Source organism: Salmo salar, chromosome ssa15, assembly GCF_905237065.1.
Source record: "Salmo salar chromosome ssa15, Ssal_v3.1, whole genome shotgun sequence".
In the NCBI taxonomy this organism is placed as follows: domain Eukaryota; kingdom Metazoa; phylum Chordata; class Actinopteri; order Salmoniformes; family Salmonidae; genus Salmo; species Salmo salar.
Window position 1 is genome coordinate 107,165,675 of NC_059456.1, and position 15,226 is coordinate 107,180,900.

General features: G+C 46.0%; 1 protein-coding gene across 2 annotated transcripts in view; it reads left to right on the plus strand.

The window, feature by feature from the left end:
- Positions 1–15,226, plus strand: part of LOC106572952 (coiled-coil domain-containing protein 120) — a 125,477-nt gene that overhangs the window by 47,777 nt on the left and 62,474 nt on the right. The window contains exon 1 of one of the 2 annotated variants that reach the window (XM_045696555.1): positions 1,367–1,680. The exons of the other annotated variant lie outside the window; for it this stretch is intronic. The gene's annotated coding sequence lies outside the window, so the exon portion shown is untranslated. Of the gene's footprint in view, positions 1–1,366; positions 1,681–15,226 lie in introns of those variants that run through there. 2 annotated transcript variants of the gene reach the window in all.

Here is a 15,226-nt window from a genome sequence, read left to right on the forward strand (position 1 = left end):
CATGTTATCATTGACTCAGTACTGGTACTCTGTGTGTATAGCCATGTTATCATTGACTCAGTACTGGTACTCTGTGTATATAGCCATGTTATCATTGACTCAGTACTGGTACTCTGTGTATAGGACCATGTTATTGTTACTCATTGTGTATTTATTATTACGTTATTTTACTTTTGTATTATTTCTCTATTTTCTTTCTCTCTTCATTGTTGGGAACGATCTGTAACTAAGCATTTCACTGTTAGTCTACACCTGTTGTTTACGATGAATGGTCGCGAATAAAACTTGATTTCAATTCGATCATCTTAATTTTATTACCCTGTTTGAGGTTTAAAACATTTTCTGAAGTTTATAATTTCCACTTTTAAAATATCAGATTTGATTTGCCCTAACGAAAAATGTATCAACCCTTACAAAACAAATATCCATTAATTATAATCCCACACACAATAATTCACATTTCCTGTTGCTGCAGCATTATTTCCCTGCTGTGAGAAACTGGTCAAATGAAGATACACCATCTGTAGCAGCCTGCAGTAGGCTAGAAGATAATCATTGAAACCAGATATCTGTCTCTTATCTTTCCTGCTCTTTCTTTTCTTTGACCATCTCTCCAGTCCTCTCTTTGGTTGTTATGAAGCCCTGTTGTCTAGTTTTCTAATAGTCTTTAGTTGTGATAGATTTGTTTCAATGTTTACCTACACTAGACTAGAAGATAACACCTGAAACCTGATACCTGTCGGCGAAAGGCTATCGACATTTACATCCTGTCTGTGACCATCTCCAGTCTTCTGTTTAGCTACTGCTGGAACTTGCCAACTGTCTTGTAACAATGTTTCCATTTTTAACCTCAGTGGACAAACAGAGAACTCAGCATAAAATGACAACATTGTAGCTACTCAGGAAATTACAGAATTTTGATTTGAATTTAAGTGTATAAATAAACAAAACAATGACTGATGACTCTTATTCTCCAAAGGAAATGCTGAAAATACAGGACCATACATACAACTTCAAAGACAATTTATCACAAGAAATTCTGGACTTGGTTTTGAGTTGTATCATTTTGCATAGTTTAAATCTGGATACAGTTTAGGTAGCCTACACATCAGCTATAGTGGACCAAACCAATCTTTAAAAATGTTTTATCTGAATAAACACGCCTACTAAACAAATTATAAAACATATCAAGTGATGTAAAAGGACTTATTTTTATACATATTAGATGAGAGATTGAATTATACTATGGTTGTCTTTTTCGCTTGCTGTTTCTACCCCCCTCTGCATCTGACCATTTGGTATCGCCGCAACAAGTCGCTGTGTACAGAGTCTCTAAACCAAGCCGAGAGAGAGAGAGACAGAGAGAGAGAGAGAGAGACAGAGAGAGAGAGAGACAGAGAGGTGGCTGCGCCCCGCAGGACGGAGAAACACACAAGACAAACGCTTTTATGGATTTTTAAACGAGGACTTTGAGAAGTTTCATCCGCGCGTTTTAATTGACACATTTCGTCATTTATTTACATGATTGTGTTGTGGCATACCGGATGCGGTGTTACGAGCGCTATGGGAATATACTGTATACATTGAAAGGGTTGGTTCGCTTAATACATACCTGTGTTGACGTAGATCTTCGCTCCGCATGCTGTATAGTCCACCGGGTAGTTTAAACAACATATCAAGGTAATCAGCCGTAACTTACAGTATGTATTCTTCAATGTCATTTCCTACAATACACGTTTGTTGTTTAATATCACATTGTTGAATGTTAACAACAGCAATCCATGTTCACGTTTGGAAACCCCGTGTCAAAAGTTTACATTTTTTTTTACATTTATTTTCCAAACAAGAGGAAAGGCACCACTGTAGGTTTTTAATTAAATATTATATATTAAATTATTTGTCAGTGCCAACCTGTTATTGATTAGGTCGTTACTTTGATATGACTATGTGTTATTTAAGACTGGCTCCATGTGCTGATCCTCTGAATCAACATGTTGGTGTAGGATTGCTTGGCCAAAAGCAAGGGTCATTGTTAACATTTGTCTTTGGGAAAGTAGTACTACGCTGTAATCCCAACCTGAGCATACTGTTGATACTTCAGCATACTGTTGATACTTCTGCACCGGGGGCCACAGCCAGAGAGATAGCCTACTGTGTGTGATACTGTTGATACTTCTGCACCGGGGGCCACAGCCAGAGATTGTCTGCTGTGTGTGATACTGTTGATACTTCTGCACCGGGGCTCCAGCCAGAGAGATAACCTACTGTGTGTGATACTGTTGATACTTCTGCACCGGGGCCACAGCCAGAGATTGTCTGCTGTGTGTGATACTGTTGATACTTCTGCACTGGGGCTCCAGCCAGAGAGATAGCCTACTGTGTGTGTGATACTGTTGATATTTCTGCACCGGGGCCACAGCCAGAGAAATATCCTACTGTGTGTGTGATGCTGTTGAAACTTCTGTATTGGGGCCACAGCCGGAGAGATAGTCTACTGTGTGTGTGATGCTGTTGATACTTCTGCACTGGGGCCACAGCCAGAGAGATAACCTACTGTGTGTGATGCTGTTGATATTTCTGCACCGGGGCCACAGCCAGAGATTGTCTACTGTGTGTGATACTGTTGATACTTCTGCACCGGGGCTCCAGCCAGAGATATAACCTACTGTGTGTGATACTGTTGATACTTCTGCACCGGGGCCACAGCCAGAGATTGTCTGCTGTGTGTGATACTGTTGATACTTCTGCACTGGGGCTCCAGCCAGAGAGATAACCTACTGTGTGTGAGATACTGTTGATACTTCTGCACCGGGGCCACAGCCAGAGATTGTCTGCTGTGTGTGATACTGTTGATACTTCTGCACTGGGGCTCCAGCCAGAGAGATAGCCTACTGTGTGTGTGATACTGTTGATACTTCTGCACCGGGGCCACAGCCAGAGAAATATCCTACTGTGTGTGTGATGCTGTTGAAACTTCTGTATTGGGGCCACAGCCGGAGAGATAGTCTACTGTGTGTGTGATGCTGTTGATACTTCTGCACTGGGGCCACAGCCAGAGAGATAACCTACTGTGTGTGATGCTGTTGATATTTCTGCACCGGGGCCACAGCCAGAGATTGTCTACTGTGTGTGATACTGTTGATACTTCTGCACCGGGGCTCCAGCCAGAGATATAACCTACTGTGTGTGATACTGTTGATACTTCTGCACCGGGGCCACAGCCAGAGATTGTCTGCTGTGTGTGATACTGTTGATACTTCTGCACTGGGGCTCCAGCCAGAGAGATAGCCTACTGTGTGTGTGATACTGTTGATATTTCTGCACCGGGGCCACAGCCAGAGAAATATCCTACTGTGTGTGTGATGCTGTTGATACTTCTGCATTGGGGCCACAGCCGGAGAGATAGTCTACTGTGTGTGTGATGCTGTTGATACTTCTGCACCGGGGCCACAGCCGGAGAGATAGCCTACTGTGTGTGTGATGCTGTTGATACTTCTGCACCGGGGCCACAGCCAGAGAGATATCCTACCGTGTGTGATACTGTTGATACTTCTGCACCGGGGCCACAGCCAGAGAGATAGTCTACTGTCTGTGATACTGTTGATACTTCTGCACCGGGGCCACAGCCAGAGAGATAGCCTATTGGCTGCAGACACACAATAGGCTATCTGTGTTATTACTGTAGATAGAAGTAAAATCAAAGGTCAGAGTTTAGATCTGTGTTTATTTAAATCTACTACAGTTTTTAAATGTCTAAGTTAGTATCCATAGCAATCCCCTAGTATATACTGTACTTTATAGTGGTACCTACTGATGATGGTAAACTACACTATGTTTATGTCTGAGCTCTGTCTATACTGGTAGATACTGATGATGGTAGCTGTCCTGCGCACTGGCTGGTTGAGCAGGAAAGTTCAGGGAATAGGAGGGAAGAGGGGTGAGGGAGAGGAGAGGGGAAGGGAGAGTGGAGAGTGGTTGTGTGTATGATCTGTTTGTAGATGTGGGTGAACAGATTCTAGTCTCTGTGGGTGAACAGACTCTCTAGTCTCTGTGGGTGAACAGATTCTAGTCTCTGTGGGTGAACAGATTCTAGTCTCTGTGGGTGAACAGATTCTAGTCTCTGTGGGTGAACAGATTCTAGTCTCTGTGGGTGAACAGATTCTAGTCTCTGTGGGTGAACAGATTCTAGTCTCTGTGGGTGAACAGACTCTCTAGTCTCTGTGGGTGAACAGATTCTAGTCTCTGTGGGTGAACAGATTCTAGTCTCTGTGGGTGAACAGATTCTAGTCTCTGTGGGTGAACAGATTCTAGTCTCTGTGGGTGAACAGATTCTAGTCTCTGTGGGTGAACAGATTCTAGTCTCTGTGGGTGAACAGATTCTAGTCTCTGTGGGTGAACAGATTCTAGTCTCTGTGGGTGAACAGACTCTCTAGTCTCTGTGGGTGAACAGATTCTAGTCTCTGTGGGTGAACAGATTCTAGTCTCTGTGGGTGAACAGATTCTAGTCTCTGTGGGTGAACAGATTCTAGTCTCTGTGGGTGAACAGATTCTAGTCTCTGTGGGTGAACAGATTCTAGTCTCTGTGGGTGAACAGATTCTAGTCTCTGTGGGTGAACAGATTCTAGTCTCTGTGGGTGAACAGATTCTAGTCTCTGTGGGTGAACAGACTCTCTAGTCTCTGTGGGTGAACAGATTCTAGTCTCTGTGGGTGAACAGATTCTAGTCTCTGTGGGTGAACAGATTCTAGTCTCTGTGGGTGAACAGACTCTCTAGTCTCTGTGGGTGAACAGATTCTAGTCTCTGTGGGTGAACAGATTCTAGTCTCTGTGGGTGAACAGATTCTAGTCTCTGTGGGTGAACAGATCTCTAGTCTCTGTGGGTGAACAGATTCTAGTCTCTGTGGGTGAACAGATTCTAGTCTCTGTGGGTGAACAGATTCTAGTCTCTGTGGGTGAACAGATTCTAGTCTCTGTGGGTGAACAGATTCTAGTCTCTGTGGGTGAACAGATTCTAGTCTCTGTGGGTGAACAGATTCTAGTCTCTGTGGGTGAACAGATTCTAGTCTCTGTGGGTGAACAGATTCTAGTCTCTGTGGGTGAACAGATTCTAGTCTCTGTGGGTGAACAGATTCTAGTCTCTGTGGGTGAACAGATTCTAGTCTCTGTGGGTGAACAGATTCTAGTCTCTGTGGGTGAACAGATTCTAGTCTCTGTGGGTGAACAGATTCTAGTCTCTGTGGGTGAACAGATTCTAGTCTCTGTGGGTGAACAGATTCTAGTCTCTGTGGGTGAACAGATTCTAGTCTCTGTGGGTGAACAGATTCTAGTCTCTGTGGGTGAACAGATTCTAGTCTCTGTGGGTGAACAGATTCTAGTCTCTGTGGGTGAACAGATTCTAGTCTCTGTGGGTGAACAGATTCTAGTCTCTGTGGGTGAACAGATTCTAGTCTCTGTGGGTGAACAGATTCTAGTCTCTGTGGGTGAACAGATTCTAGTCTCTGTGGGTGAACAGATTCTAGTCTCTGTGGGTGAACAGATTCTAGTCTCTGTGGGTGAACAGATTCTAGTCTCTGTGGGTGAACAGATTCTAGTCTCTGTGGGTGAACAGATTCTAGTCTCTGTGGGTGAACAGATTCTAGTCTCTGTGGGTGAACAGATTCTAGTCTCTGTGGGTGAACAGATTCTAGTCTCTGTGGGTGAACAGATTCTAGTCTCTGTGGGTGAACAGATTCTAGTCTCTGTGGGTGAACAGATTCTAGTCTCTGTGGGTGAACAGATTCTAGTCTCTGTGGGTGAACAGATTCTAGTCTCTGTGGGTGAACAGATTCTAGTCTCTGTGGGTGAACAGATTCTAGTCTCTGTGGGTGAACAGATTCTAGTCTCTGTGGGTGAACAGATTCTAGTCTCTGTGGGTGAACAGATTCTAGTCTCTGTGGGTGAACAGATTCTAGTCTCTGTGGGTGAACAGATTCTAGTCTCTGTGGGTGAACAGATTCTAGTCTCTGTGGGTGAACAGATTCTAGTCTCTGTGGGTGAACAGATTCTAGTCTCTGTGGGTGAACAGATTCTAGTCTCTGTGGGTGAACAGATTCTAGTCTCTGTGGGTGAACAGATTCTAGTCTCTGTGGGTGAACAGATTCTAGTCTCTGTGGGTGAACAGATTCTAGTCTCTGTGGGTGAACAGATTCTAGTCTCTGTGGGTGAACAGATTCTAGTCTCTGTGGGTGAACAGATTCTAGTCTCTGTGGGTGAACAGATTCTAGTCTCTGTGGGTGAACAGATTCTAGTCTCTGTGGGTGAACAGATTCTAGTCTCTGTGGGTGAACAGATTCTAGTCTCTGTGGGTGAACAGATTCTAGTCTCTGTGGGTGAACAGATTCTAGTCTCTGTGGGTGAACAGATCTCTAGTCTCTGTGGGTGAACAGATTCTAGTCTCTGTGGGTGAACAGATTCTAGTCTCTGTGGGTGAACAGATTCTAGTCTCTGTGGGTGAACAGATTCTAGTCTCTGTGGGTGAACAGATTCTAGTCTCTGTGGGTGAACAGATTCTAGTCTCTGTGGGTGAACAGATTCTAGTCTCTGTGGGTGAACAGATTCTAGTCTCTGTGGGTGAACAGATTCTAGTCTCTGTGGGTGAACAGATTCTAGTCTCTGTGGGTGAACAGATTCTAGTCTCTGTGGGTGAACAGATTCTAGTCTCTGTGGGTGAACAGATTCTAGTCTCTGTGGGTGAACAGATTCTAGTCTCTGTGGGTGAACAGATTCTAGTCTCTGTGGGTGAACAGATTCTAGTCTCTGTGGGTGAACAGATTCTAGTCTCTGTGGGTGAACAGATTCTAGTCTCTGTGGGTGAACAGATTCTAGTCTCTGTGGGTGAACAGATTCTAGTCTCTGTGGGTGAACAGATTCTAGTCTCTGTGGGTGAACAGATTCTAGTCTCTGTGGGTGAACAGATTCTAGTCTCTGTGGGTGAACAGATTCTAGTCTCTGTGGGTGAACAGATTCTAGTCTCTGTGGGTGAACAGATTCTAGTCTCTGTGGGTGAACAGATTCTAGTCTCTGTGGGTGAACAGATTCTAGTCTCTGTGGGTGAACAGATTCTAGTCTCTGTGGGTGAACAGATTCTAGTCTCTGTGGGTGAACAGACTTCTAGTCTCTGTGGGTGAACAGATTCTAGTCTCTGTGGGTGAACAGATTCTAGTCTCTGTGGGTGAACAGATTCTAGTCTCTGTGGGTGAACAGATTCTAGTCTCTGTGGGTGAACAGATTCTAGTCTCTGTGGGTGAACAGATTCTAGTCTCTGTGGGTGAACAGATTCTAGTCTCTGTGGGTGAACAGATTCTAGTCTCTGTGGGTGAACAGATTCTAGTCTCTGTGGGTGAACAGATTCTAGTCTCTGTGGGTGAACAGATTCTAGTCTCTGTGGGTGAACAGATTCTAGTCTCTGTGGGTGAACAGACTCTCTAGTCTCTGTGGGTGAACAGATTCTAGTCTCTGTGGGTGAACAGATTCTAGTCTCTGTGGGTGAACAGATTCTAGTCTCTGTGGGTGAACAGATTCTAGTCTCTGTGGGTGAACAGATTCTAGTCTCTGTGGGTGAACAGATTCTAGTCTCTGTGGGTGAACAGATTCTAGTCTCTGTGGGTGAACAGATTCTAGTCTCTGTGGGTGAACAGATTCTAGTCTCTGTGGGTGAACAGATTCTAGTCTCTGTGGGTGAACAGATTCTAGTCTCTGTGGGTGAACAGATTCTAGTCTCTGTGGGTGAACAGATTCTAGTCTCTGTGGGTGAACAGATTCTAGTCTCTGTGGGTGAACAGATTCTAGTCTCTGTGGGTGAACAGATTCTAGTCTCTGTGGGTGAACAGATTCTAGTCTCTGTGGGTGAACAGATTCTAGTCTCTGTGGGTGAACAGATTCTAGTCTCTGTGGGTGAACAGATTCTAGTCTCTGTGGGTGAACAGATTCTAGTCTCTGTGGGTGAACAGATTCTAGTCTCTGTGGGTGAACAGACTCTCTAGTCTCTGTGGGTGAACAGATTCTAGTCTCTGTGGGTGAACAGATTCTAGTCTCTGTGGGTGAACAGATTCTAGTCTCTGTGGGTGAACAGATTCTAGTCTCTGTGGGTGAACAGATTCTAGTCTCTGTGGGTGAACAGACTTCTAGTCTCTGTGGGTGAACAGATTCTAGTCTCTGTGGGTGAACAGATTCTAGTCTCTGTGGGTGAACAGATTCTAGTCTCTGTGGGTGAACAGATTCTAGTCTCTGTGGGTGAACAGATTCTAGTCTCTGTGGGTGAACAGATTCTCTAGTCTCTGTGGGTGAACAGATTCTAGTCTCTGTGGGTGAACAGATTCTAGTCTCTGTGGGTGAACAGATTCTAGTCTCTGTGGGTGAACAGATTCTAGTCTCTGTGGGTGAACAGACTCTCTAGTCTCTGTGGGTGAACAGATTCTAGTCTCTGTGGGTGAACAGATTCTAGTCTCTGTGGGTGAACAGATTCTAGTCTCTGTGGGTGAACAGATTCTAGTCTCTGTGGGTGAACAGATTCTAGTCTCTGTGGGTGAACAGACTCTCTAGTCTCTGTGGGTGAACAGATTCTAGTCTCTGTGGGTGAACAGATTCTAGTCTCTGTGGGTGAACAGATTCTAGTCTCTGTGGGTGAACTGACTCTCTAGTCTCTGTGGGTGAACAGATTCTAGTCTCTGTGGGTGAACAGATTCTAGTCTCTGTGGGTGAACAGATTCTCTAGTCTCTGTGGGTGAACAGATTCTAGTCTCTGTGGGTGAACAGATTCTAGTCTCTGTGGGTGAACAGATTCTAGTCTCTGTGGGTGAACAGACTCTCTAGTCTCTGTGGGTGAACAGATTCTAGTCTCTGTGGGTGAACAGATTCTAGTCTCTGTGGGTGAACAGATTCTAGTCTCTGTGGGTGAACAGATTCTAGTCTCTGTGGGTGAACAGATTCTAGTCTCTGTGGGTGAACAGATTCTAGTCTCTGTGGGTGAACAGACTCTCTAGTCTCTGTGGGTGAACAGATTCTAGTCTCTGTGGGTGAACAGATTCTAGTCTCTGTGGGTGAACAGATTCTAGTCTCTGTGGGTGAACAGACTCTCTAGTCTCTGTGGGTGAACAGATTCTAGTCTCTGTGGGTGAACAGATTCTAGTCTCTGTGGGTGAACAGATTCTAGTCTCTGTGGGTGAACAGATTCTAGTCTCTGTGGGTGAACAGATTCTAGTCTCTGTGGGTGAACAGATTCTAGTCTCTGTGGGTGAACAGACTCTCTAGTCTCTGTGGGTGAACAGATTCTAGTCTCTGTGGGTGAACAGATTCTAGTCTCTGTGGGTGAACAGATTCTAGTCTCTGTGGGTGAACAGATTCTAGTCTCTGTGAGTGAACAGATTCTAGTCTCTGTGGGTGAACAGATTCTAGTCTCTGTGGGTGAACAGATTCTAGTCTCTGTGGGTGAACAGATTCTAGTCTCTGTGGGTGAACAGATTCTAGTCTCTGTGGGTGAACAGATTCTAGTCTCTGTGGGTGAACAGATTCTAGTCTCTGTGGGTGAACAGATTCTAGTCTCTGTGGGTGAACAGACTCTCTAGTCTCTGTGGGTGACAATGGTAGATTCCCTCCCCAATCAGCTGTACTTATTGATTGATTCCCTCCCCAATCAGCTGTACTTATTGATTGAGGAGGGTATTCTGTATGGTTGGGGACAGGGAGGAGGGTATTCTGTATGGTTGGGGACAGGGAGGAGGGTATTCTGTATGTTGGGGACAGGGAGGAGGGTATTCTGTATGTTGGGGACAGGGAGGAGGGTATTCTGTATGGTTGGGGACAGGGAGGAGGGTATTCTGTATGTTGGGGACAGGGAGGAGGGTATTCTGTATGTTGGGGACAGGGAGGAGGGTATTCTGTATGTTGGGGACAGGGAGGAGGGTATTCTGTATGGTTGGGGACAGGGAGGAGGGTATTCTGTATGTTGGGGACAGGGAGGAGGGTATTCTGTATGGTTGGGGACAGGGAGGAGGGTATTCTGTACATGGGGACAGGGAGGAGGGTATTCTGTATGGTTGGGGACAGGGAGGACGACAGTTTTATCTTAATCTCTTCATTCAAAGACTCAATCACGGACACTCTTACTGACAGTTGTGGCTGCTTTGCATGATGTATTGTTGTCTCTACCTTCTTGCCCTTTGTGCTGTTGTCTGTGCCCAATAATGTTTGTATCATGTTTTGTGTTGCTACCATGTTGTGCTGCTGTCATGTTGTGTTTCTACCATGTTGTTGTCATGTTGTGTTGCTACCATGCTGTGTTGTCATGTGTTGCTATGATGTTGTTGTCATGTTGTGTTTCTACCATGTTGTTGTCATGTTGTGTTGCTACCATGCTGTGTTGTCATGTGTTGCTATGATGTTGTTGTCATGTTGTGTTTCTACCATGTTGTTGTCATGTTGTGTTTCTACCATGTTGTGCTGGTGTCATGTTGTGTTGCTATGATGTTGTTGTCATGTTGTGCTGCTACCATGCTGTTGTCATGTTGTGTTGCTACCATGCTGTTGTCATGTTGTGTTGCTACCATGCTGTGTTGTCATGTTGTGTTGCTACCATGCTGTGTTGTCATGTTGTGTTGTCATGTGTTGCTGCCTTGATATGGTGTTGTCATGTTGTGTTTCTACCATGCTGTTGTCATGTTGTGTTGCTACCATGCTGTGTTGTCATGTGTTGCTGCCTTGATGTGTTGTTGTCATGTTGTGTTGCTACCATGCTGTGTTGTCATGTGTTGCTGCCTTGATGTGTTGTTGTCATGTTGTGTTGCTACCATGCTGTGTTGTCATGTGTTGCTGCCTTGATGTGTTGTTGTCATGTTGTGTTGCTACCATGCTGTGTTGTCATGTGTTGCTGCCTTGATGTGTTGTTGTCTGAGGTCTCTCTTTATGTAGTGTTGTCTCTCTTGTCGTGATGTGTGTTTTGTTCTATATTTTTATTTAATTTATTTATATTTTTAATCCCCGCCCCCCGTCCCCGCAGGAGGCCTTCTGGTAGGCCGTCATTGTAAATAAGAATTTGTTCTTAACTGACTTGCCGAGTTATATAAAATAAATGGCTGGGGACAGTCCTCCCCAGCTCCACAGTCCTCCACAGTCCTCCCCAGCTCCACAGTATCCCCAGCTCCACAGTCCTCCACAGTCCTCCCCAGGCTCCACAGTCCTCCACAGTCCTCCCCAGGCTCCACAGTCCTCCCCAGGCTCCACAGTCCTCCCCAGCTCCACAGTCCTCCCCAGCTCCACAGTCCTCCCCAGGCTCCACAGTCCTCCACAGGCTCCACAGTCCTCCCCAGGCTCCACAGTCCACCCCAGCTCCACAGTCCTCCCCAGCTCCACAGTCCTCCCCAGCTCCACAGTCCCCCACAGTCCTCCCAAGGCTCCACAGTCCTCCCCAGCTCCACAGTCCCCCACAGGCTCCACAGTCCCCACCAGTTTCCACAGTCCTCACAGGCTCCACAGTCCCCACCAGGCTCCACAGTCCCCACAGCCTCCACAGTCCCCACCAGGCTCCACAGTCCTCCACAGTCCTCCCCAGCTCCACAGTCCTCCCCAGCTCCACAGGCCTCCCCAGCTCCATAGTCCTCCCCAGCTCCACAGTCCCCCCCAGCTCCACAGTCCTCCACCGGCTCCACAGTCCACCCCAGCTCCAGAGTCCTCTCCAGCTCCACAGTCCCCCCCAGCTCCACAGTCCTCCCCAGCTCCACAGTCCTCCACAGGCTCCACAGTCCTCCTCAGCTCCACAGTTCTCCCCAGCTCCACAGTCCTCCACAGACTCCACAGTCCACCCCAGCTCCACAGTCCTCCCCAGCTCCACAGTCCTCCCCAGCTCCACAGTTCCCTCCAGCTCCACAGTCCCCCCAGCTCCACAGTCCTCCCCAGCTCCACAGTCCTCCCCAGCTCCACTGGCCTCTCCAGGCTCCACAGGCTTTGAATATTCAAATCCTCTCCTATTTGCATTCTCATGTCTCCAGCTGCCCCTTCTCCTCTCATCCTTGTCTTACCTCTCTCCTCTCATCTCTCTCTCCTCTCCTCTCATCCCTCTGTCCTCTCATCCGTCCTCCTCTCTCATCCCTCTGTCCTCCTCTCATCCCTCTGTAATCCCTCTCTACTCTCTTCCCTCTCTCCTCCCCTCTCCTGTCTTCCCTCTGTCCTCCTCTCTCATCCCTCTGTCCTCCTCTCTCATCCTTCTGTCCTCTCCTCTCATCCCTCTGTAATCCCTCTCTCCTCTCTTCCCTCTCTCCTCCTCTCTCTGTGCTGTTCATGTTTTTATTCACTCAATCTCCCTCCCTGTTATCTTTAGCTGTTATCTGTCTGTGTAGCTCCATCTAGAGCAATCACAGTGTTTGAGGGGATCCGTTTGAGCAAGGCGAGGCACAGAATGTCCAATCTGTATCTCTATCACAGAATGAGTGATTAGTAGATCATTGATTCTTCTGTGCATCCCAGCACTTCCTCCCTTCTCTCTCTCTCTCTCTCTCTCTCTCTCTCTCTCTCTCTCTCTCAGCACTTCCTCCCTTCTCTCTCTCTCAGCACTTCCTCCCTTCTCTCTCTCTCAGCACCTCCTCCCTTCTCTCTCTCTCTCTCTCTCTCTCTCTCTCTCTCTCTCTCTCTCAGCACTTCCTCCCTTCTCTCTCTCTCTCAGCACTTCCTTCTCTCTCTCTCAGCACTTCCTCCCTTCTCTCTCTCTCAGCACATCCTTCTCTCTCTCTCTCCCTCTCTCTCTCTCTCTCTCTCTCTCTCTCTTTCTCAGCACTTCCTCCCTTCATTCATCCCTCTGCCCTCCCCTTTGTCTTTCCAGTCATTCATCATTCAGAACTGCTTCTCCTATTTATTCCACATCCTCCCTTTTGTCTTCCAGGCTTTATTAATCAGCCCCCTTCATCTCTCTCTCTCTTCATCCCTCTCTCCTTCCAGTGGGCTCTGTTTCCACCTCTGTTCATTTGGATCTACAGCCATACTGGAAACGAGGTCAGAGATACCCATCCCCAGGTACAATACACATACACACTGTGTGCCCTAAACCACAAGTATCAGCTACCATAGTGGTAGTATAGTCCTGCTATCTCTCTCTCTCTCTCTGTGTGTTTTCCCTCCTCTCTTTTTCAACATGTAACTACACCTTGTTTCTCAAAGCTGCGATTGTTTTTCCATCAGACCAACCACGGTATTATAATTCTCTGTTCTATTGACCAAAAATATATGTAACTTAAAATCCCTTTGACACTCTCACTGTGGGTTTTTTTACATTTTTTTTAGTAGGAAGACACTTTAGATACTGTGTTGTGTTGTGGAATGTCTTTAGCTCTGAAAGTGTAATAATGAACAAGAGACTGTTTGATGCAGCCGTTCTCCTCCTCCTTCTGTTGCTCTGCAGACTGGGGGGAGACAGGGGGGAGGTACGGGGAGAGAGGGGGAGACTTCAGAGAACATGTGGGGACCAGATGTGTAGGTAGCTGCAGGACCTACTTCTGGTCGTCCTGAGAGAGAGAGAGAAACTGTTACTGACTAGCAGCTCAACCTGAACCTCTACTACGGCTCACCATTGTCATAGTGATTTAACCATTCTATATATATTCTATTCTATGGGCCTATGGGTATATCCTACCTATGGGTATATCCTAGCGATGGGTTCTTTATCCTACCTATGGGTTCTTTATCCTACCTATGGGTATATCCTACCTATGGGTATATCCTAGCGATGGGTTCTTTATCCTACCTATGGGTTCTTTATCCTACCTATGGGTATATCCTACCTATGGGTATATCCTACCTATGGGTTCTTTATCCTACCTATGGGTATATCCTACCTATGGGTTCTTTATCCTACCTATGGGTTCTTTATCCTACCTATGGGTATATCCTACCTATGGGTATATCCTACCGATGGGTATATCCTACCTATGGGTTCTTTATCCTACCGATGGGTTCTATCTCCTACCTATGGGTTCTTTATCCTACCTATGGGTTCTTTATCCTAACTATGGGTTCTTTATCCTACCTATGGGTTCTTTATCCTACCTATGGGTTCTTTATCCTACCTATGGGTATATCCTAGCGATGGGTATATCCTACCTATGGGTTCTTTATCCTACCTATGGGTTCTTTATCCTAACTATGGGTTCTTTATCCTACCTATGGGTATATCCTACCGATGGGTTCTTTATCCTACCTATGGGTATATCCTACCTATGGGTTCTTTATCCTACCTATGGGTATATCCTACCTATGGGTATATCCTACTGATGGGTTCTTTATCCTACCTATGGGTTCTTTATCCTACCTATGGGTTCTTTATCCTAGCGATGGGTTCTTTATCCTACCTATGGGTTCTTTATCCTACCTATGGGTATATCCTAGCGATGGGTATATCCTACCTATGGGTTCTTTATCCTAGCGATGGGTTCTTTATCCTACCTATGGGTTCTTTATCCTACCTATGGGTATATCCTACCTATGGGTTCTTTATCCTACCTATGGGTTCTTTATCCTACCGATGGGTTCTTTATCCTACCTATGGGTTCTTTATCCTACCGATGGGTTCTTTATCCTACCTATGGGTATATTCTACCTATGGGTATATCCTATCTATGGGTATATCCTACCTATGGGTTCTTTATCCTACCTATGGGTTCTTTATCCTACCTATGGGTTCTTTATCCTACCTATGGGTTCTTTATCCTACCTATGGGTTCTTTATCCTACCTATGGGTTCTTTATCCTACCTATGGGTTCTTTATCCTACCTATGGGTTCTTTATCCTACCTATGTCTTGTATCATGCCAGTTAGAGTAGTTGGTTTGACTGGCGAGAGTGTTTGGAATGGTATGTTGGAGGTGGTAGTTTAAGAAGGAGACAAAGGAACCAGAGAGAGAATTTCAACATTCTAAAACACCCTCCTATCATAAGGGTTCATTTCATTGTTTGTTTTATAACAGCCTTCATGTTCTGCTCGGTTCAGAATGATGGATTACACTGTTTTACTGCGGTGGTGATGTCCATACAACAACATGCCCTGCCCTGACCCTACGCTGACCCTGCCCTGACCCCGAGCTATGCTCAGCTCATCTCCTAGAGACAACAAAGGCTCTTAAGGCATACAGGGACAGCGAATCTAGAGGAAGCACCATGTGTCCCTCCCCACCTGTCCCTCTCGTCCATGACAGCAGCAGCCTTTCACT